Genomic DNA, 22,588 nt, shown 5'->3' with positions numbered 1-22,588 from the left:
AAGGGCCATTAACACGGAAAAATAATTACGCAGTCTCTCATCCAGATGCTTTGTCAGTTTCTCTAGCTGTCACTGACTCACAGTTTTGTGAGAGGCCGCTACTGGCTGCAGTGCATCCGTTCAACAGCTCCGCCTTTGCCTCTCACAAGAAAAGAAAAAATGATCAGCAATGTCAGGGAATTGCACTGAAGTCTATATAAAATATGGCATTGCCTTCTCCCTTCGTCTCTCCTTTCTGTGAGTGTTTTAGGTTTTATGTTACTTTATGATGGTGAAAAAAATATATCATCATGATAGTTGTTTTACTAATGAATAGAAGGTAAAGGTGAAATAAGCTTTCTTCCTTTTTAGGAATGTGAGATTTGATAGAAGAGGGATTTGAATATGGAGAAAAGCACAGAGCACAGTGTGCAAGATGTATTTCATTGCTCCAGGGAATACCTTTGCAATTGCTTCACCGGACATGTTTTGCAATCAAGCCTCATAAGCTACATGTGGGTGCATGTGTGTGCGTGTGTGTGTGTGTGTTTGGGAAAAACAAGGGGGGGGAAGCAATATATTGATGTAACATAATTCTAATTATCTGGGAAAAGCAAACAACATAAAGTTGAGTTTTTGGCCCATTTGATCAGTTCAGTAAATTGAACCCATTCAGACCTCCCAGAAATCAGTGTTAGCTAGTTGTTTATACCAACACGCCCAGGGTTCAATCTGCCAATCCCTGCATTAAAATTGTCTTTATCATTGCCACATTACGAAGCGGAACATTCTGAAAGAATCCATCTCTTGCATAAGTTTGTGAGGGATGCTATCTTAAAATTTCTCAAGAATTGGCCACTAAAATACCGCCAGCAAAGACGTTCATGATTCATTTATTTAAAAAATGCCAAGAATTGTGATAAAAAATAATAAAATGCACATAATCAGATCAAGCTTTTTATCATGCACATAATTTCAGTATCTGTCTTTCTTGGCTCATACGATTGTCATGACATGCATGTGGAAAAATGAAGCAATTTTCATGAAAATAATAGGCCTCTTTCTAAGCATCAAGATGGCACATATCTTAAGGGAAGATCTGCCACTAACTTATGATATGGCCTCCAGGACAGCATGTTGCATTTGAGTCCTGAATATTTTCTCTGAAATAAGGGAACTTAATAAAATGATCTTCAACATCTTTCCAGTGCAACATTCTATGGTAGTTAGAAATCAACTTAATGCTGCTGCTGCCAAGTCACTTCAGTCGTGTCTGACCCTGGGCGACCCCATAGACGGCAGCCCACCAGGCTCCCCCGTCCCTGAGATTCTCCAGGCAAGAACACTGGAGTGGGTTGCCATTTCCTTCTCTAATGCATGAAAGTGAAAAGTGAAAGTGAAGTCGCTCAGTCATGTCCGACTTTTCTCAACCCCATGGACTGCAGCCTACCAGGTTCCTCCGTCCATGGGACTTTCCAGGCAAGAGTACTGGAGTGGGGTGCCATTGCCTTCTCCAACTTAATGCTGGCTACCCTTTAACCTAGACTTCCACATCCGCCTCTTGGGCTCCTTTTCATCAATAAAAAGTGACTCACTGGGAGAGAGCTGCAGGTCTACAGATCTTGGCCCTGGGGCTGCAATGACTTAGAGGAGCGGCTTGATCAGTAAACCTAGAAATGAAATCCAAACCTAAATGTTTACACAGAAAAGTTGCGGGTCACTTTATATGCCAGTTTGACTTAAACCCACAATATATGGTAATTGAGGCTTTTTAAAAGAAAAATATACATTGCACGTGGTTCTATGAAAGAATATGCACAAATAAATACCAGCATAGCTTCAGCTATGCACTTTAGCCATCTCAGCATCGCGTGATTTTGTCAGATATTCTCCAGGGTACTATAGGAAAAAAGGTCAGAAACTGAATGTGAATCCTGGCCTAACCATTTACTGTCTCTGTGACCTTGAGGAGGTTCCTTGTTCTCCCATAGCTTCATCTATAAACCAGATAAATCATGAACTATAGTACATACCTTGTGGAAAGAGATAGTTAGAGATAACTCAGAAATAGCAAGCCCTCAATCAAGTACAGCTATTATTGTTATTGTTACTCTTGGGTCTCTGATACAGCTAGAATGATGTTGCATGCAGCCCGTGTATTTCAATCATGGCCCATGTCATAGATTTATTCTTTGGAGTCACAAAGCCATTATCCAAAAGCACCCAGTCTATCAGGCAGGTCTTTTCAGCTCCATAAAGTGATCATTTGCTAAACAAGAAATTTGTGCATCCGTTATTTCAGAATATCAGTATATAAAATCTTTCAGAAATTTCCTCTAAGCAGCTTATGTACTGCATTCAAAGCTAGATTCTGTTTGATGTATGAGTGAGGAGAGAATTCAGAATCTTCTGAAAATGAAAAAAAAACACACTTTTAACCTGAAAATATTGGAAATCACATTGGTAAATTAGTTGAGAAGAATAGATGTAATAATGCAACTGCACTCTGGTATCGTTATAGCCACCCAATCACCTGATGATGGGAGCATCAGGGAAAGAAAGAGATTTTTTGATAAATGACAGTCAGTATGTTAATAGTTGTACATTTTCCTGATGGCTTCTTCTGAGTTCCTTTTGATAGGCTTTAAAAGGAGGCATGATCTTCCAATTTCAGAGGAACAGTAAAGAGACAGAGAGAAAAAGGGGGGAGGGGGAGAGGGAGAGGGAAACAGAGGAAGAAACAGAAGTGTACCATACTGTAAAATTCATGGTACTGTGGAATACAATATGAATCTCTATATGCGAATCTGGGACTATTTCATAATCTCGGAGGGAAGTTAGTGAGGAAGCACTGTATCTGTTCATTAGGGTCTCAGTGGAGGGACAATTTATTGAGTCTAAACACTTCATCTTGAGGTCATCATTGCTACTTAGAATTTTCAGTTATGTATAAGACAAATTAAGAAACTGTGTTTTTGTTGTTGTTGTTGTTTTTACTGCCACCCTAATAGACTGAGGGCTTCCCTGGTGGCTCAGCTGGTAAAGAACTGGCCTGCAATGCGGGAGACCTAGGTTTGATCCCTGGGTTGGGAAGATTCCCTGGAGAAGGGAACAGTTACCCACTCCAGTATTCTGGCCTGGAGAAATGCATGAACTGTATAGTCCATGGGGTCGCAAAGAGTGCAAAGAGTTGGACACACCTGAGCGACTTTCGCTTTAACACACTGAAAGAAGATAAATCAATACCTTTTGCCTCAACTATTAGGCAAAAAGTGACATAATCATTTTCTTTTTTTAATTACAAGGGATTCTTTTCTTTTAGGGCCTTCCAAGGTGATACTAGTGGTAAATAATCCACCTGCCAATGAAGGAGATGTAACAGACATAACTTCAATCTCTGGATCAGGAAGATCCCCTTGAGGAAGGATTGACAACCAGCTCCAGTATTCTTGCTGGGAAATCCCGTGGACAGAGTAGCCGGGCGGGCTACAGCTCATGGGGTCACAAGAGTCAGACACGACTGAGCCACTGAGCGCTTTTCTTTCAGAAGAATTTCACATTAGTCTTCTCTTCAGAGCGGAGACCAGAGAGAGAGAGAGAGAGAGAAATAAGCATCACGTCTTGTTCCTCCTGCTGAGACTCCAATTCTAAGAGACACTGGAAATATCCTCAGCAAATATCTCTCAGCCTACATGAAATGTTATGTCCTTTTTCTTGTAACCAGAAGGTTCCTTAATTAGCACAACAGCCAATGTCTTAATCCTAGCGCTCTCTGGAGCGTGGATAGTCAATGACTGTCACGTGTCTCAGCCCTCATTCATAACGGAAAAGTAAAAGTGTAAAAATCAGTTCACAAGACCTGGCCAACAGACCCAAGGAGAAGGCACTGAGGAGGCCTTCGCATGGAAAGCAGAAAGGACCAGCTCTGGGGATGGCAAACGTCATCCCCTACCCGCCGCCTGGAGCTCCCACCTTCTGTGGCCACACCCAACTGTGAGGAGGCTGGAAGCCGAAGGAAGGGCATGCCCCAGGAGAAGGGAATGGATTTAGTGAGCTTCCAGCCAGCGTGGTGTTCTGTCCTTTCTTGTATTCAGAGTAATCACAGTGTACCTAAGTACAGACTGCCTATGTCAAAGATCTAATACTGAACAAAGCCAGCCAATTCTTTTCTTTTCCTGAAAGCTCAAAACAAAACAGTGCAAAAACTGTATGAATGCTCCAAGACTTTTTGATTTTAGAAACAAGTAAAATTTTATAACATTTGCCAAGGTTCAAAAAAATTACTGCCCACTGGGCTCGCAATCGTTTCATTAAAATGGAAGGAGGCATTTTAACAATTAAATATAGAAAGAATTGAATCTCATAATAAGAGGCTGTTCCTTGAAACTGAATAAGTTTAACTTTATGGAAATGCCACTGTATTAATTTTAGTTTGCTGTGGATGAATGACACTTTATCAGCTTCACCAGTTACCATTTGGACCAACATTGCAGAGCCTCCCCTGTAACAAGTAAAACACAGTTTCACAGAAGTTCGTTTTGTTTTTAGGCAACTGAGTTAATTTTTCTATATACTTAAGAAATAGAGTTTGACTCTAAGTGAGGAGCTTTTTCAATGTGAACGAACCACATGCTTTTAGCACCCAACAACTTGCTGGGAATACAATGATCCTCTGAGATTTTCCTCTTTACCTTTCTTACCACTCTACGTCAGTTACCGAGTCCTGTCGGAAGTACTTTTCCTGGCATATATTTATGTGAATCATATCCAGTCATATTGCTTTGCAGTCATAAAAGGTGACCTACAAAGTTTCTTCTTTGATGTATTTGTTTAGGTTTGTGCGTGCGTGTTCAGTTGCTAAGTCCCATCTGACTCTTTGCGTCCCTGTGGTCTATAGCCTGTCAGGCTCCTCTGTCCATGGAATTTCCAGGGCAAGAATTTTGGAGTGGGTTGCCATTTCCTCCTCCAGGGATCTTTCCAACCCAGGGATCAAACCCAAGGCTCCTGCATTGGCAGGCATACTCTTTACCTCTGAGCCACCTGGGAACCCTTGATTAGGTTCACATTGTCACAAAATTCATGATTAATTTTGGTGAATGCTTTCTTGAGGCTTAGATAGGTTCTTGTATGATGTTATAAAATATTTATTTATTTTCCTATCTCTAACACATTCCCTTTGAAGGAATTTGCTTACATACTCTATTGATTTTGAGTTTGGTCCGGTGACTTGCTTTGGCCCTTCCTCTTGAATTTAGGCTCAACCTTATTTGGTCAATGGGATGCAGGTGGAAATAGAGGGCTGGTGGCAACACTGAGCCATAAGGAGCATTTATATGTTTCCACTTGCTTCTTGTGTTGCTACTCTTGCTATAATAAAGCATACTGATTTGCTCAGGGGTCCAAAGAGGCTGAGACCAGTCTCAAGCTTACAAGCTCATCTTAAATGGCTGACCCCCAACAAAGTCACACATGCATGAAATGAGGACAGCTGAGATTAGCACAACAGTTCCAAGTGATCTGAAGACACTTAAGAAGTGCACGTTTATTTTTATACGGCACTGAGGTTGTGGACTGGTTGTTATGCATCAGCCTAACATTAGCTGACTGAAACAGTGCTGTAATGCTCCATTTGTAAGGTATGAGGCTTCATGTATCCATTAAATCAAATATACTAATGTGATAGTCAACTTCCCTGGTAGCTCATCAGTAAAGAATCTGTCTGCAGCGCAGGAGACCCAGGCTTGATCCCTGGGTCGGGAAGATACCCTGGAGAAGGAAATGGTAAACCACTCAAGTATTGCCTGGAAAATACCATAGACAGAGGAGCCTTGTGGGCTATTGTTCATCAGATCGCAAGAGCTGGACATGACTTAGCGACTAAACCCAATGTGATATTCAGTTCTGTAACTATCCTCATCTGTTTGATCTCTAAGGGTTAAGAAAGTTGTATGAAGGTCTTAATTGAAGGTCAGATTCTTTCAAATGCACCATATATTTCTAACAATTTTTCTTTATGTCCTTTTATGCCCAAATATAATTTTTAAAAGCTTTCTAATGATTTTTCGAATCCTAATTCTGGAAATTGTAGACACCAACCTAAAAAGGTATAGTAATATTAATATCTAAAATAGCCTTCAGCATTAATTGTATTTTAACAGTGATTTTTGAAGCATGTCTACTGTAAGTAAAGTATAGAACTGAAATAATCAATTTCAGAGACTCTGTAAGGTGGATGGAAGATTTATTTTGAGATATACTGACTTTCAGTATCAGATCGCAAATTATGTTAAATCTGTGACCCCTTAGGTTATCTTCTGGGATAGTCTTGATAATGATATCTGGAGACATATGTGAAATGGGATAGGTCTGGCAGAAGAAATCCATTTACTGGATGCAACCAAAATTCAGTGCTGTGAAGTACGTATTGAAAATGTGGGCATTAACAGTGTGGTGGCTCTTTTGTTTTTCACACAGGCATCTGCCCACTTTTGCTTTATGTATATCTCATTGCAGCATTATAAATTAGGAAGAAAATGGTCTTTGAAACAAAAGTTAAAATTCAGAGATACCGATTTATTTGTTGTAGTTGTTATTGTTAACTTGTTAAATTGTGTCTGAGTCTTTTGCAACCTTATGTACTACAGCCTGCCAGACTCCTCTGTCCATGGGATTTCCCAGGCAAGAACACTGGAGTGGGTTGCCATTTTCTTCTCCAGGGAAGGGAGACCAGGCACCAAACCCAGATCTTCTATATTGCAGGTGTACTATTTACTGCTGAGACACTAGGGGAGCCAATTCATTTCCCTAGGTGGAATTTGATCTTTAAATCTGAATTTTATTTTTAATGCAAGTTTTCAAACATTTAAATGAGATTATACAATTTTTTTTTTCTTGAACTCTTGGCTTAAATGTTTAATTAAGAGCCTTTGTTTGGAGTTTTCAAAGATTTCCTGGCTCCTTGATTTGTAATAAGTACAACTAATAGAGAAACTAAGCTATTACATATGAATAGTATAGATTAAAACTTCATACAATTACCATAGCTTTCAACTAATAGCGTTTTGGTTAAGATTTATTTTAGTTTCAAGTTATATAAATACTCCATATTTGTTTATAACAACAAAAAAAGAATTATTAAAGGGCTCATTTATGTAATTTTATTCAAATCTGGGAAATGCAGGTATGAGGTTACTCGGTCCCAAAATGGAAATATGAGCTTGACTGTAGGTCTTATAACTATAATATTTCTCTAGTTTTAGATTCAGGCAAATGTTAGGAAGTAATGTTTATGAGTATGTAAAATTCCATTTAACAATTTATCTTTCTTAAAAATATCAAATATGTTCTTCTTATTTGCAAGTTAAGAGCCTTTTTAAAGATGCTCTAATGCAATAATACATTAAAAATTGCTAATTTTCACTTGTAGGTTTATTGTCTTGCTTAAATAGAATGGAGAATTTCTAGTGGACTTCTTTATGTGATATGCAGCTCTAGAATATAGTAGCAATAACTCGGACAAGTGCTGGCATTTAGAGTTGCCAGAGTGCACATTACGTGTAAAAATTAGAAATATTTCTAGAGAAAACTAGGCTACTTCCCAATCACAAGTACTATTCCTTTCTTACTTTTTAAGGCAGAAGACACAGAATGACCCTAGACCCAAACTTCTCCATGATCTGTGTCCATAGCTATTGTGTGGAGGACTGTTCACTGATCCCTACAAATTCTGAAATCTGTCCCTTCTTCCACATAAATAAGATTACATTACATTTTCTCTCTTGTACCTAAGTATTGTCAGATGTTGGAGTGCTCATTGATAGAATGCAGTTTCCACTCAACAGGTTAGTGAAATCTCTGTCTTGTAAAATTTTGCCTTTGGACAAATATTGGCACACTATTAGAATGAAATTTAGTGTGTTGAAATTATTATTCATCAGATAGAATTACCTTAACAGAAGAATGGCAAATTCTCAAAATAATAAGAAAATGGAAAGCCCATTTGGACTTTCCTATAATTGGAAAACCAGGATAGTGTGGTCACTAACCTGGAGTGTAAAGTCAAGTGAGCCTTAGGAAGAATTACTACATACAAAGTTAGCGGAGGTAATGGAATTCTAGCTGAGCTACTGAAAATCTTAAAAGATGATGCTGTGAAAGTGCTGCACTCAATATGTCAGCAAATTTGGAAAACTCAGCAGTAACCACACAACTGGAAAACATCAGTTTTCATTCCAGTCCCAAGGAAGAGCAATTCCAAAGATGTTCATACTATTGTATAATTGAGCATATTTCACATGTTAACAAGGTTATGCTCAGTATCCTTCAAACTATGGTTTGTTTAGCAGTACATGAACTGAGAACTTCCAGATGTACAAGATGGATTTAGAAAATGTAGAGAAACCAGAAGTCAAATTGCCAACATTCATTGGATTGTAGAGAAAGCAAGAGAATTCCAGAAAAAAGAAAAATATCTACTTCTGCTTTAATGACTGCACTAAAGATTTTGACTCTGTGTATCACAACAGCCTATGGAAAATTCTGAAAGAGATGGGAACATCAGATCACCTTATCTGTCTCCTGAAAAACCTGTGTGCAGGACAAGAAGAAACAGTTAGAACTGAACATGGAATAATGAACTGGTTCAAAACTGTGAAAGGAGTACAACAAGGCTGTATATAGTTATGCTGTTTATTTCACTTCTATGCAGAGTACATCGTGTGACATGCTACTACTGTCCATTGGGTTGCAAAGAACAGGACATGACTGAAGTGACTTAGCACACACACATGCAAATATGATTGATTTTTGCATGTATTTCAATAGATCTTATGTCCTGGAACTTTGTTAAACTCAATTTCATTATTTTCTTCATGATCTTTACCATTTTCTTCCTTCCTCTTACATTGGGTTCCTTGTGTTCTTCATTTTCTAGTTTTTTTTTTTTTTTTTTTAATGGTAGAAACATAGATTAGTCAACTGAGATCTTTCCTCACTTCTACCATCCAATCGTGCCTTTTTGTACTGTGGCCTTGCCATTTCCACCATCATGTAGTAGAATCCGGTTCTTCTTCACATGAATTTCAGCTGGCTCCATGATATTGAGTCAGACTCCATCGCGTCTGACTCTTTGCAACCCCATGGACTGTAACTGGCCAGGCTCTTCTGTTCATGGAATTCTCCAGGCAAGAAAACTGGAATGAGTGGTCATTTCCTTCTCCAGGGGATCTTCTCCATCCAGGGATGAAGCCCAGGTCTCTTGCATTGAAGCAGGTTGTTTTACCATCTTAGCTATCAGGGAAGCTCCACCATGTAAAGAAGCATGAGCTAGGTCAAGGGATTACCACAATGGTAGCCAAAAACAGGGTCACAAACTGTGAATAGAATATTCTAAATCTTCTAGCTTCAATTATATAGAGTATAGATGAGCCTTACCATCTCAGACATCCTGGAACTTTTGGCCCCCAAAATACTGAAAAATTCAATGATTGTTTTCTTATGTAGCAAAATTATGGAGTTGCATTTCACATCCTAATAGATAATCAAATGTTGCTATTTGTGGAGCAACTAAGATTTGTAACTTGCTTATTATCTTGTCTAGCAATTATCTTGTCTTAACTCATGCAAAAACAGCAAACAAATTCTTTAAACTGAAGTTTTGATACGGATTACAAAGTTATGTAATATAAGCCCTGACATGTATGCATCTAATGAATTTTAAATATTTTATTAATAGTGTTGATGAAAAATACATTATCCATAATCCCCAGATACTTCAAATATCTTATATATAGGAAAAAATGATTTAAAAAGAGCATTGTGGTAAATCTTCAAGTTCCACATATTTACTATACTTTTGAAATTGAGTTCAAGTGTTTTAATTACCAATACATTTTAGGTAGTGACATTATAATCTACAGATAGAATTCTTGCTATTTTTGGCCAGTCACTCAGTCATGTCTGACTCTTTGCAGCTCCATGGACCGCATGCCAGAATTCCCTGTCCTTCACCATCTCCCAGAGCTTGCTCAAACTCATGTCCATAAAGTCGGTGATGCGATCCAACCATTTCGTCCCGTGTTATCCCCTTCTCCTCCTGCCTTTAATCTTTCCCAGCATCAGGGTATTTTCAAATGAGCCAACTCTTTGCATCAGGTGGCTTCAGCTTCAGCATCAGTACGTCCATGAATATTCAGGATTGATTTCCTTTAGGATTGACTGGTTTAATCTCCTTGTAGTCTAAGGGACTTGCAAGAGTCTTAGACTCACAACATGGCAGTTCAAAAGCACCAGTTCTTCAGTGCTCAGCTTCCTTTATTATCCAGTTCTCACATCCATACACGACTAATGGAAAAACCATAGCTTTGACTAAATGGACCTTGTCAGCAAAGTAATGTCTCTGCTTTTTAACGTGGTGTCTAGGTTTGTCATAGCTTCTCTTCCAAGGTGAATGTATCTTAATTTCCTGGCTGCAGTCACCATCTACAGTGATTCTGAAGCCCAAGAAAAGAAAGCCTGTCACCGCTTCCATTGTTCCCCCATCTATTTGCCATGAAGTGATGGAAAATTCTGAAAGAGATGGGAATACCAGACCACCTGACCTGCCTCTTGAGAAATCTGTATGCAGGTCAGGAACCAACCTGAACTGGACATGGAACAACAGACTGGTTCCAAATAGGAAAAGGAGTATGTCAAGGCTGTATACTGTCACCCCGCTTATTTAACATATGCAGAGTACATCATGAGAAACGCTGGACTGGAAGAACCACAAACTGGAATCAAGATTGCTGGGAGAAATAATCAATAATCTCAGATATGCAGATAACACCACCCTTATGGCAGAAAGTGAAGAGGAACTAAAAAGCCTCTTGATGAAAGTGAAAGAGGAGAGAGAAAAAGTTGGCTTAAAGCTCAACATTCAGAAAACGAAGATGATGGCATCTGGTCCCATCACTTCACGGCAAATAGATGGGGAAACAGTGGAAACAGTGTCAGACTTTATTTTGGGGGGCACCAAAATCACTGCAGATGGTGACTGCAGCCATGAAATTAAAAGACACTTACTCCTTGGAAGAAAGTTATGACCAACCTAGATAGCATATTCAAAAGCAGAGACATTACTTTGCCGACTAAGGTCCGTCTAGTCAAGGCTATGATTTTCCCTGTAGTCATGTATGGATGTGAGAGTTGGACTGTGAAGAAGGTTAAGTGCCGAAGAATTGATGCTTTTGAACTGTGGTGTTGGAGAAGACTCTTGAGAGTCCCTTGGACTACAAGGAGATCCAACCAGTCCATTCTGAAGGAGATCAACCCTGGGATTTCTTTGAAAGGAATGATGCTAAAGCTGAAACTCCAGTACTTTGGCCACCTCATGCGAAGAGTTGACTCATTGGAAAAGCCTCTGGTGCTGGGAGGGATTGGGGGCAGGAGGAGAAGGGGACAAGAGAGGATGAGATGGCTGGATGGCATCACTGACTAGATGGACGTGCGTCTGAGTGAACTCCGGGAGATGGTGATGGACAGGGAGGCCTGGCATGCTGCAATTCATGGGGTCACAAAGAGTCAGACACGACTGAGCGACTGAACTGAACTGAACTGAACTGATGGGACTGGATGCCATGATCTTTGTTTTTTAATGCTGAGTTTTCAGTTCAGTTCAGTTCAGTTGCTCAATCATCTCCGACTCTTTGCAACCCCATGAATCGCAGCATGCCAGGCCTCCCTGTTCATCACCATCTCCTGGAGTTAACTCAGACTCACGTCCATCGAGTCCATGATGCCATCCAGCCGTCTCTTTCACTCCATCAAGATGCTCTTTAGTTCGCCTTGGATTTTTCCCTAAGGGTGGTGTCATCTACATATCTGAGGTTATTGACATTTCTCCCAGTAATCTTGATTCCAGCTTGTGCTTCATCCAGCCCTGCATTTTGCATGATGTGCTCTGCATATAAGTTAAATAAGCAGGGTGACAATATACAGCCTTGACACACTCCTTTCCCAGTTTGGGACCAATCCATTGTTCGTTTCTAGCTGTCAATTCTTGACCTGCATACAGGTTTCTCAGGAGGCAGGTAGGGTGGTTTGATATTCCCATCTCTGTCAGAATTTTCCACAGTTTGTCGTGATCCACACAGTTAAAGGCTTTGGCATAGTCACTAAAGGAGAAGTAGATGTTTTTCTGGAACTCTCTTGTTTTTTCAATGATCCAACTGATGTTGGCAATTTTTTCCCTGGCTCCTCTGCCTTTTCCAAATCCAGCTTGAACATCTGGGGACTTCTCAGTTCACATACTGTTGAAGCCTAGCTTGGAGAATTTTGAAGATTACTTTGCTAGGGTATGAGATGAGTACAACTGTGCAGGAGTTTGAGCTTTCTTTGGCATTGCTTTTATTTGGGATTGGAATGAAAACTAACCTTTGTCAGTGCTGAGCAACTGCTTGGCTGTGGCAACTGCTGAGTTTTCCAAATTTGCTGGCATATTGAGTGCAACACTTTCACAGCATTATCTTTTAGGATTTGAAATAGCTCAGCTGGAATTACATTACCTCCACTAACTTTGTTTGTAGTGATGCTTCCTGAGGCCCACTTGAATTCACACCCCAGGATCTCTGACTCTAGGTGGTGATCACATCACCATGGTTATCTAAGTCATTATGATCTTTTTCATTTAGTTCTTCTTTGTATTCTTGCAACCACTTCTTAATACCTTCTGCTTCTCTTACACCCATATCATTTCTGTCCTTAATGGTGCTCATCTTTGTATGAAATATTCCCTTGGTATCTCTAATTTTCTTGAAGAGATCTCTAATCTCTCCTATTCTATGGTTTTCCTCTATTTCTTTGCATTGATCACTGAGGAAGGCTTTTTATATCTTTCTTTGCTATTCTTTAGAACTCTGCATTCAAATTGGTATATTTTTAAAACTTTTTAAATTATTGAAAAAAAATGGAAGCAAGGTGTCCAATGTTTAATGGGCAAGCAACATCTTAAACTCATCTTTTGTTAAGCAAATGCTGAACAAAGGCGGGGGTATGGAGAACTATCATTCTGTCAGCAGTATTGCAGATATCATAAGCAATTGTTGTTGTCCAGTCCCTATGTCATGTTCAACACTCTTGTGGCCCCAGGGGCTGCAGCACACCAGGCCCCATGGGGTTCTGCAGGGAAGAATACAGGAGTGGGTTTTTATTTTCTACTTTAGGGGATCTTTCCAACAGGATAGAATCTGAGTCCCCTGCATTGGCAGGAGGATTCTTTATCATGGAACCACAAGGATAATACAGTTCAGGCTAATTACTGACCCACTGATAGTCCTTTTAACTAGGTCAGGGCTTCCCTGGTGGCTTGGACAGTAAAGAATCTGCCTGCAGTGGAGGAAATGCATGTTCGATCTCTGGGTTGGGATGATCTCCTGCAGAAAGGAATGGCTACCCACTCCAATATTCTTGTCTAGAGAATTTCATGGAGAGGGAAGCCTGGTGGGCAACTAACATATTTTAACTAGAACCAATCCTATGGCTAGAAGGAAGGGGCCAACACTTTAAAAGAACTTATGGAACTTGGGTTACAGTTCAAGTTCTGACATCACTTCTTTTTCACCAGATCACTTACCCATTTTGACCTGAATTTTCTAATGATTCTAAATAATTCCCTCTTAGCCATCACATAGGTCACATATCTTTGAAGAAGCTACAGAAACCAATCTAATCTGCTTATAATTTATGAGATACTTTGAAAAATCAAATGCTTTGGAAGCTTCCTTATCTTTTTACATTTACTATGATTCTTACCAACTAAAAGAAACATTTTCAATATCCCAAATATATATTTCAACATTAATAAAATGTTAAGGTCCGTTTAATCTATGGCATGATACCATCAATATTTTCTAATTCTTTGTGTACCATTTGAGCCTCATATTCCAACATCCTTGTAACGTGATAAAATGGATATAGATCATCTCACCTACGAAAATCAAGATCCATCTGTTACATTTTAAATGCATCTGTTCATCTGCTAAATCCATTTGTCAAACTCATTTTAGTTAACAGAGATTTCCTCTAAGTTCATAAAATATGTGAGAAAAAGAATTAAGACAGAGTCCTGCTTTACCAGATACCAGGGGAAAAATGCTTAACTGAAGCCAACAATTTTTTCAAATGTTTAAAAAATGTTTTTGATATTGTGTACCTGAATTCTGAAGAAGCATATTTAATCTGCTTTGGAAACTATCTTCAATTTTAGAGTGGGTAATTTTTAGATGATGCAAACATTTTTTTTTAATGTTATTTTTAAGCAGGCTTTAATTTCAAGGGAAATGAAAATATTGTATCTAAATATGTGGAGGAAAGATGATGGAAAGGAATTTAGGTCAGCTTTCTAAATGCTGTATAGACTTTCATGTGTTTGAATTGGAAGGAATTTATCAGACAATATACATTTAGTGTGAATGCTATTTCCTTCACTTAAACATTGAGGTTTAGACAGACAGAGTATTCTACCAAGATTCACAGAGTTTTGGAGAAGATTAAGAAGGCGGATCTGGAAAATGCTAGAGGCAGGGAAACTAACTGGCCGTTCAGATCAATTTTTATTTGTTAAGCAAATGACCCCCTCCTACACTGAGCTTGATTCCAAGATGAACTTCTTTCACATTTGCATCCAGCTTTCTTACCATGACATTTAACCTGAGCCAAATGAACCTCTTAATTTCTTATCTGCTTTGTATTTTTCACAAAAATAATCTTTCTACTATTTATTATTAATGTAAGCCATTCTATGCTAGTATCTGAACCTCAGGTCCTCAACTGCACAGTGAGACAAACTATTTATTACTACTTTAGGCTATTGTGAAGTCTTAAAAAAACAGATACATAAAATGACTAATAATGTATAAATTTTCCTTTACAACTTTAAGAAATAATTTTTCATACACTTAAGTCGCTCAGTCATGTCCGACTCTTTGTGACCCCATGGACTGTAGCCTACCAGGCTCCTCTGTCCATGGGATTTTCCAGGCAATAGTACTGGAGTGGATTGCCATTTCCTTCTCCAGGGGATCTTCCCAACCCAGGGATTGAACCCAGGTCTCCCGCATTGTAGACAGAAGCTTTACCATTTGAACCACCAGGGAAGTCCACAAGTTACCACCATTCCATAATTTACCATAGTTTTCACAGTCCTGAAACTTTTTTATATGTCATTTTCTCTCTTGATCTATCCTCACTCAACCCTTCTCAATGTTTCTCATGTATGTAATTCTTACTATCTCCAACGTTCTAGATCATTTGTGGCTTCCATTCATGAACCTTCTAATATCAGTCTTCTCACACTACTTGAGGACTATCTCCTATTCTTTGTTATCCTATTAATTGTGTCTGCGTGCAGATGCTCAGTCATGTCTGATTCTTTTCTGACTCCATAGATGAGAGATAAGAAAGCCTTCCTCAGTGATCAATGCAAAGAAATAGAGGAAAACAAGAGAATGGGAAAGACAAGAGATCTCTTCAAAAATTAGAGATACCAAGGGAACATTTCATGCAAAGATGGACACAAAAAGAACAGAAATGATATGGACCTAATAGAAGAAAATATTAGGAAGAAATGACAAGAAACACAGAAGAACTGTACAAAAAAGATCTTCATGACCCAGATAATCATGATGATCTGAACAGTCACCTAGAGCCAGACATCCTGGAATGTGAAGTCAAGTGGGCCTTAGGAAGCATTGGTACAAACAAAACTAGTGGAGGTGATGGAATTCCAGCTAAGCTATTTCAAATCCTAAAAGATGATGCTCTGAAAGTGCTGCATTCAATATGCCAGCAAATTTGGAAAACTCAGAAGTGACCAGAAGACTGGAAAAGGTAGTCTTTATTCCAGTCCCAAAAAAGGCAGTGCAAATAATGCTCAAACTACCACACAGTTGCACTCATCTCACATGCTAGAAAAATAATGCTCAAAATTCTCCAAGCCCGGCTTCAACAGTATCTGAGCTGTGAACTTCCAGATGTTCAAGCTGGTTTTAGGAGAGGGAGGGGAACCAGAGATCAAATTGCCAACATCTGTTGAATCATTGAAAAAGCAACACAGTTCCAGGAAAACATCTATTTTTGCTTTATAAACTATGCCAAAGCCTTTGACTGTGTGGATCACAATAAACTGTGGAAAATTCTGAAAGAAATGCGAATACCAGACTGCCTGGTCTCCATCCTGAGAAATCTGTATGCAGGTCAGGATGCAACAGTTAGAACTGGACATGGAGCAACAGACTGGTTCCAATTAGGGAAAGGAGTACTCAAGGCTGTATATTGTCACCCTGCTTATTTAACTTATACACAGAGTACATCATGAGAAACACTGGACTAGATGAAGCACAAACTAGAATCAAGATTGCCAGGAGAAATATCAATCACCTCAGATATGCAGATGACACCACCCTTATGGCAGAAAGCGAAGAAGAACTAAAGATTCCCTTAATGAAAGTGAAAGAGGAGAGTGAAAAGTTGGCTTAAAACTCAACATTCTGAAAACTATGACATAGCATCTTATTCCATCAGGTCAGTTCAGTTGCTCAGTCGTGCCTGGCTCTTTGCGACCCCATGGACTGCAGCAGGCCAGGCTTCCATGTCCATCACCAACTCCCAGAGTTTACACAAACTCATGTCCATTGAGTCGGTGATGTCATCCAACCATCCCATTCTCTGTCATTTCCTTCTCTTCCAGCCTTCAGTCTTTCCCAGTATCAGGGTCTTTTCCAATGAGGCAGTTTTTTGCATCAGGTAGCCAAAGTATTGGAGTTTCAGCTTCAATATCAGTCCTTCCAGTGAATATTAAGCACCGATTTTCTTTACGATGGACTGGTTGAATCTCTTTCACTTTCATCAAGAGGATCTTTAGTTCTTCTTCACTTTCTGCCATAAGGAGAAGGGTGGTATCATCTACATATCCAAGGTTATTGATATTTCTCCTGGAAATCTTGATTCCATCTTTTGCTTCATCCAGCTGAGCATGTCTTATGATGTACCCTGCATATAAGTTAAATAAGCAGGGTGACAATATGCAGCCTTGACGTACTCCTTTTCCTATTGGGAACCAGTCTGTTGTTCCATGTCCAGTTCTAACTGCTTCTTCCTGAGCTGCATACAGATTTCTCAAGAGGCAGGTCGGGTGGTCTAGTATTCCCATCTCTTTCAGAATTTTCCACAGTTTTTTGTGATCCACACAGTCAAAGACTTTGGCATAGTCAATAAAGCAGAAATAGATATTTTTCTGGAACTATCTTGCTTTTTCAATGATCCAACAGACCTTGGCATTTTGATCTCTGGTTCCTCTGCCTTTTCTAAAACCAGCTTGAGCATCTGGAATTTCACGGTTCACATACTGTTGAAGCCTGGCTTGGAGAATTTTGAGCATTACTTTACCAGTGTGTGAGATGAGTACAACTGTGTGGTAGTTTGAACATTCTTTGGCATTGCCTTTCTTTGGCATTGGAATGAAAACTGACCTTCTCCAGTCTTGTGGCCACTGCTGAGTTTTCCAAATTTGCTGGCATATTGAATGCAGCACTTTCACAGCATCATCTTTTAGGATTTCAAATAGCTCAGCTGGAATTCCAACACCTCCACTAACTTTGTTTGTAGTGATGCTTCCTAAGGCCCACTTGACTTCACATTCCAGGATGTCTGGCTCTGGATGAGTGATCACACTATCATGATTATCTGGGTCATGAAGATCTTTTCTGTTCAGTTCTTCTCTGTATTCTTCTTATTTAAGAAGAAGATTCTTCTTAAAATCTTCTGCTTCTGTGAGGTCCAGACCATTTCTGTCCTCTATCGAGCCCATCTTTGCATGAAAGGTTCCCTCTGCATCTCTAATTTTCTTAAAGTGATCTCTAGTCTTTCCCATTCTATTGCTTTCCTCTGTTTCTTTGCACAGGTCACCTAGGAAGGCTTTCTTATCTCTTTGTGCTATTCTTTGGAACTCTGCATTCAAATGGGTATGTCTTTCCTTTTTTCCTTTGCTTTTTGCTTCTCTTCTTTTCAAAGCTATTTGTAAGGCTCCTCAGGCAACCATTTTGCTTTTTAGCAATTGTTTCCCCCCTTGGGAATGGTCTTGATCCCTGTCTCCTGTACAATGTCACAAACTCCATCCATAGTTCACCTGGCACTCTGTCTATCAGACCTAGTCCTTCAAGTCTATTTTTCACTTCCGCTGTATAATCACAAAGGATTTGATTTAGGTTATACCTGAATGGTCTAGTGGTTTTCCCTACTTCTTCAATTTCAGTCTGAATTTGGCAAAAAGGAGTTCATGATCTTAGCCACAGTCAGCTCCTGGTCTTGATTTGCTGATTGTATAGAGCTTCTCCATCTTTGGCTGCAAAAAATATATTCAATTTGATTTCGGTGTTGACCATCTGGTGATGTCCATGTGTAAAGTCTTCTCTTGTGTTGTTGGACGATGGTGTTTGCTATAACCAGCACGTTCTCTTGGCAAACCTCTATTAGCCTTTTCCCTGCTTCATTCTCTACTCCAGGGCCAAATTTGCCTGTTACTCCAGGTGTTTCTTGACTTCCTACTTTTGCATTCCAGTCACCTATAATGACATCTTTTGGGGATGTTACTTTTAGCAGGTCTTGTAAGTCTTCATAAAATCATTCAACTTCTGCTTCATTGTTACTAGTTGGGGCATAGACTTGGATTACTGTGATATTGAATGGTTTGCCTTGGAAACGAACAGAGATTATTCTTTCATTTTTGAGATTGCATCCAGGTACTGCATTTTGGATTCTTTTGTTGACTGTGGTGGCTACTCCATCGCTTTTAAAGGATTCCTGCCCGCAGTAGTAGATATAATGGTTATCTGAGTTAAATTCACCTATTTCAGTCCATTTTAGTTCACTGATTCCTAGAATGTCGACATTCACTCTTGCCATCTCCTGTTTGACAACTTCCAATTTGCCTTGATTCATGGGCCTAACAATCCTGGTTCCTATGCAATATTGCTCTTTATAGCATCGAACCTTGCTTCCATCTACAACTGGGTGTTGTTTTTGCTTTGGCTCTGTCTCTTCATTCTTTCTGGAGTTATTTCTCTGCTGATCTCCAGTAGCATATTGGGCACCTACCAACCTGGGGATTTCATCTTTCAGTGTCCTGTCTTTTTGCATTTTCTCTCTGTTCATAGGGTTCTCAAGGCAAGAATACTGAAGTGGTTTGTCATTCCCTTCTCCAGTGGACCACAGTTTGTCAGAACTGTCCACCATGACCCATCTATCTTGGGTGGCCCTACACGGCATGGTTCATGGTTTCATTGAGCCAGACAAGGCTAGGGTCATGTGATTAGTTTGGTTAGTTTTCTGTGATTGTCCTTTTCAGCCTGTTTGCCCTCTGATGGAAAAGGATAAGAGGTCTATGGAAGCTTCCTGATGAGAGAGACTGACTGAGGGGGGACCTGGGTCTTGTTCTGATGGGTGGGGCCATGTTCAGTAAATCCTTAATACAATTTGCTATTGATGGGTGGGGCTGTGTTCCCTCCTTGATCTTTACCCCGGGCCAAACTATGGTGAAGGCAATGAAGATAATGGTGACCTCCTTCAAAAGATGCCGTGGGTGTGCTGCTACACTCAGCACCCCTGACCCTGCAGCCAACCACCACCAACCCACACCTCCACTGGAGACTCCTGGACACTCACAGGCAAGTTTGGGTCAGTCTCCTGTGGGGTCACTGCTCCTTTCTCCTGGGTTCTGGTGCACAGGATTCTGTTTGTGCCATCCAAGAGTCTATTTCCCAGTCCTGTGTAAGTTCTGGCAGTTCTATGGTGGGGTTATTGGCAACCTCCTCCAAGGGGGCTTATGCCATACCCAAGTCTGCTGCACCCAGAGCCCCTGTTCCTGTGGCAGTCCACTTCTGACCTGTACCTCTGCAGGAGATGCTCAAACACAGTTCTCTCTGTTTCTATAGGGTCCTTGGATCCTGGTGTGCACAAGGTTTGTTCGAGCCCTCTTAGCATCTCTGGCAGGAATGGGGTTTGATTCTAAATGTGAATTTGCCCCTCCTACCATCTTGGTGGGGCTTCTCCTTTGCCCGTGGACATGGGATATCGCCTCACAGCCACTCCAGCACCTTACTAAGGTTTCCATCATCGGGTCCCATCACTTCATCGCATGTAGATGGGAGACAGTGGAAACAGTGACAGACTTTATTTCTGGGGGCTCCAAAATCACTGCAGATTATGCCTGCAGCTATGAAATTAAAAGACGCTCCTTGGAAGAAAAGTTATGACCAACCTAGACATTATATAAGCAGAGACATTACTTTGCCAACAAAGGTCCATCTAGTCAAAGCTATGGTTTGCCAGTAGTCATGTATGGATGTGAGAGTTGGACCATAAAGAAAGCTGAGCACTGAAGAATTGATGCTTTTGAACTGTGGTGTTGGAGAAGACTCTTAAGAGTCTCGTGGACTGCAAGGAGATCCAACCAGTCCATCCTAAAGGAAATCGGTCCTGAATGTTCATTGGAAGGATTGATGCTAAAGCCGAAAATCCAATACTTTGGCCACCTGATGGGAAGTACTGACTCATTGGACAAGACCCTGATGCTGAGAAATATAGAAGGTGGGAGGAGAAGCAGATAGCAGAGAATGAGTTGGTTGGATAACACCGCTGACTCAATGGACATGAGTTTGTGTCAACTCTGGGAATTGGTGATGGACAGGGAGGCCTGGCATGCTGCAGTCAATGGGGTCACAAAGAATCAGTCACGACTGAGTGGCTGAACAGACTGACTGAGCTGACTGACCGCCCTGAGACTGTAGCCTTCCAGACTCCTCTGTGGGATTTCCCAGGCAAGAATACTGGAGTGGGTTTCCATTTCCTTCTCTAGAGGATATTCCCAACCCAGGGATTGAACCGGCATCTCTTGTGTCTCTTGCCTTGATAGATGGATTCTTTACCAGCTATGCTACCTGGGAAGCCCATATTACTTGTGAGTCCTTGTTAAATACCCGTCTCTCCCCGAGCCCCTGCATTAACTCCTAAATGGAAGATTTCTTCCTAATTCAACTTTGTATCTCCAAAATCCAGTGTTAAAAGATATCAAAGAGCTGTTTTTTCTGAAAGAAAAAAATAAATAATTATATTGGCATCCCAGGTGGCGCTCTTCTTATTTTAAATGTTTCCTAATTCTAGAATATTCTCCGCCATGCTTTATGATGTGTTCTCCTGCCACTCCTTGTATCAAATAGGACACGATTTCTCAAGCAGGATGTGAAAGTCTTTCTTCCATGTGCTCATAACATTTTATTTATAGCTTTTATTGTCATTGCTGTAATTTAACCATCTCCTCCTTTCTGATGTTTCATGTCTTTTTAAAAATTCTAAAGATAGGGATCCCAAATTCAAGTGCCAAATGGGCCAGACAACCATGAAAATAAAATGGAAGAGGGTGTGTTTTAACAGTTAACATTTGCTTAACGTTTACAGCATTCCAGACACTGGAACCTATTAACGCTTCTAGCCTCACTAGGATCCAATGTGTTAAGGAATATTTTTATCCATTTAAAAATAAACCGCAGGAAGATTAAGTAACTTGCTGCACTGGAGGAGGCAGAATTTAAACTCAGACAGGTGTGCTCCTGGGTCTACCTACGCTTGAGCACTGGAGTAAATAATGCTTGTGGTGGTTTTGTCACTAAAGTGTATCTGACTCCTGCAACTCCATAGATTGCCGCCAATCTACCCTAACCATAGAATTTTTCAGACACAAATTCTGGAGTGGATTGCCATTTCTCCAGGGGATCTTTCTGACCCAGAGATTAAACCTGTGTCTCCTGCCTTGCAGGCAGAATTCTTTATCACTGAGCCCCCAAGGACTCCTATAAATAATGCTATGAAGTTATAAATGAGTAGGGGGTTTGTGCTAATAAAGGGTGAATACATGAGGCCTGAAACTCATTTGGGTTATATTATACATGATTGTTATATATTATAACTCAGTAGGTTATATTAAGGATCAAACAAAGTCTATGGTGACTGGGTGGCCTTCCATATGACTTTTAATGTCTAGCTCAATTTGACTAATACATAGAAGATGACTTCTTCACAGAAAGAAAACCATATTCTGATTACAGCTTCATAGGGTACCAGGCACAGCACGATCACAATACCCACTCATCTACAAATGCTCCCCCCTTTTTTTATATAAAACATACCATTGTGATATTGAATATTGTTTCCTGTGTTATACAGTAAATCATTGTTGCTTATAAAGCAAACAAATGAACAAACAAAAAGTACCATTGAGAATTCGGAGTTAATTCACTCCCATGAGTGAAATTCCTCCACTGTTCTTTCTGTGTTTTTGAAGTTTCTGATCCATGGCAAGTATTAAAAAAGTTTTTGCCTTAATAAATAAATGAACGTAGTATGAAATGTTGTTGGTAAAGTAGTGGAGTTGAGTAATTAAGAACAAAAAAAAAAAAAAAAAGAAATGTTGTTGGTAATGTCTACAATGAAACCCTTGTTGCCATTGTTAGGATCAAATGATCTCTGCAAAAATCAACTACCTCTAGATCTGGAGGCAAATCATTTACAAAATAAATTAGAA

The sequence above is a fragment of the Capra hircus genome, chromosome 10 (genome assembly GCF_001704415.2).
Source record: "Capra hircus breed San Clemente chromosome 10, ASM170441v1, whole genome shotgun sequence".
NCBI classification, from domain to species: Eukaryota; Metazoa; Chordata; class Mammalia; order Artiodactyla; family Bovidae; genus Capra; species Capra hircus.
The sequence above is the reverse complement of the archived record's forward strand: the minus strand, read 5'-3'. Positions refer to the sequence as shown.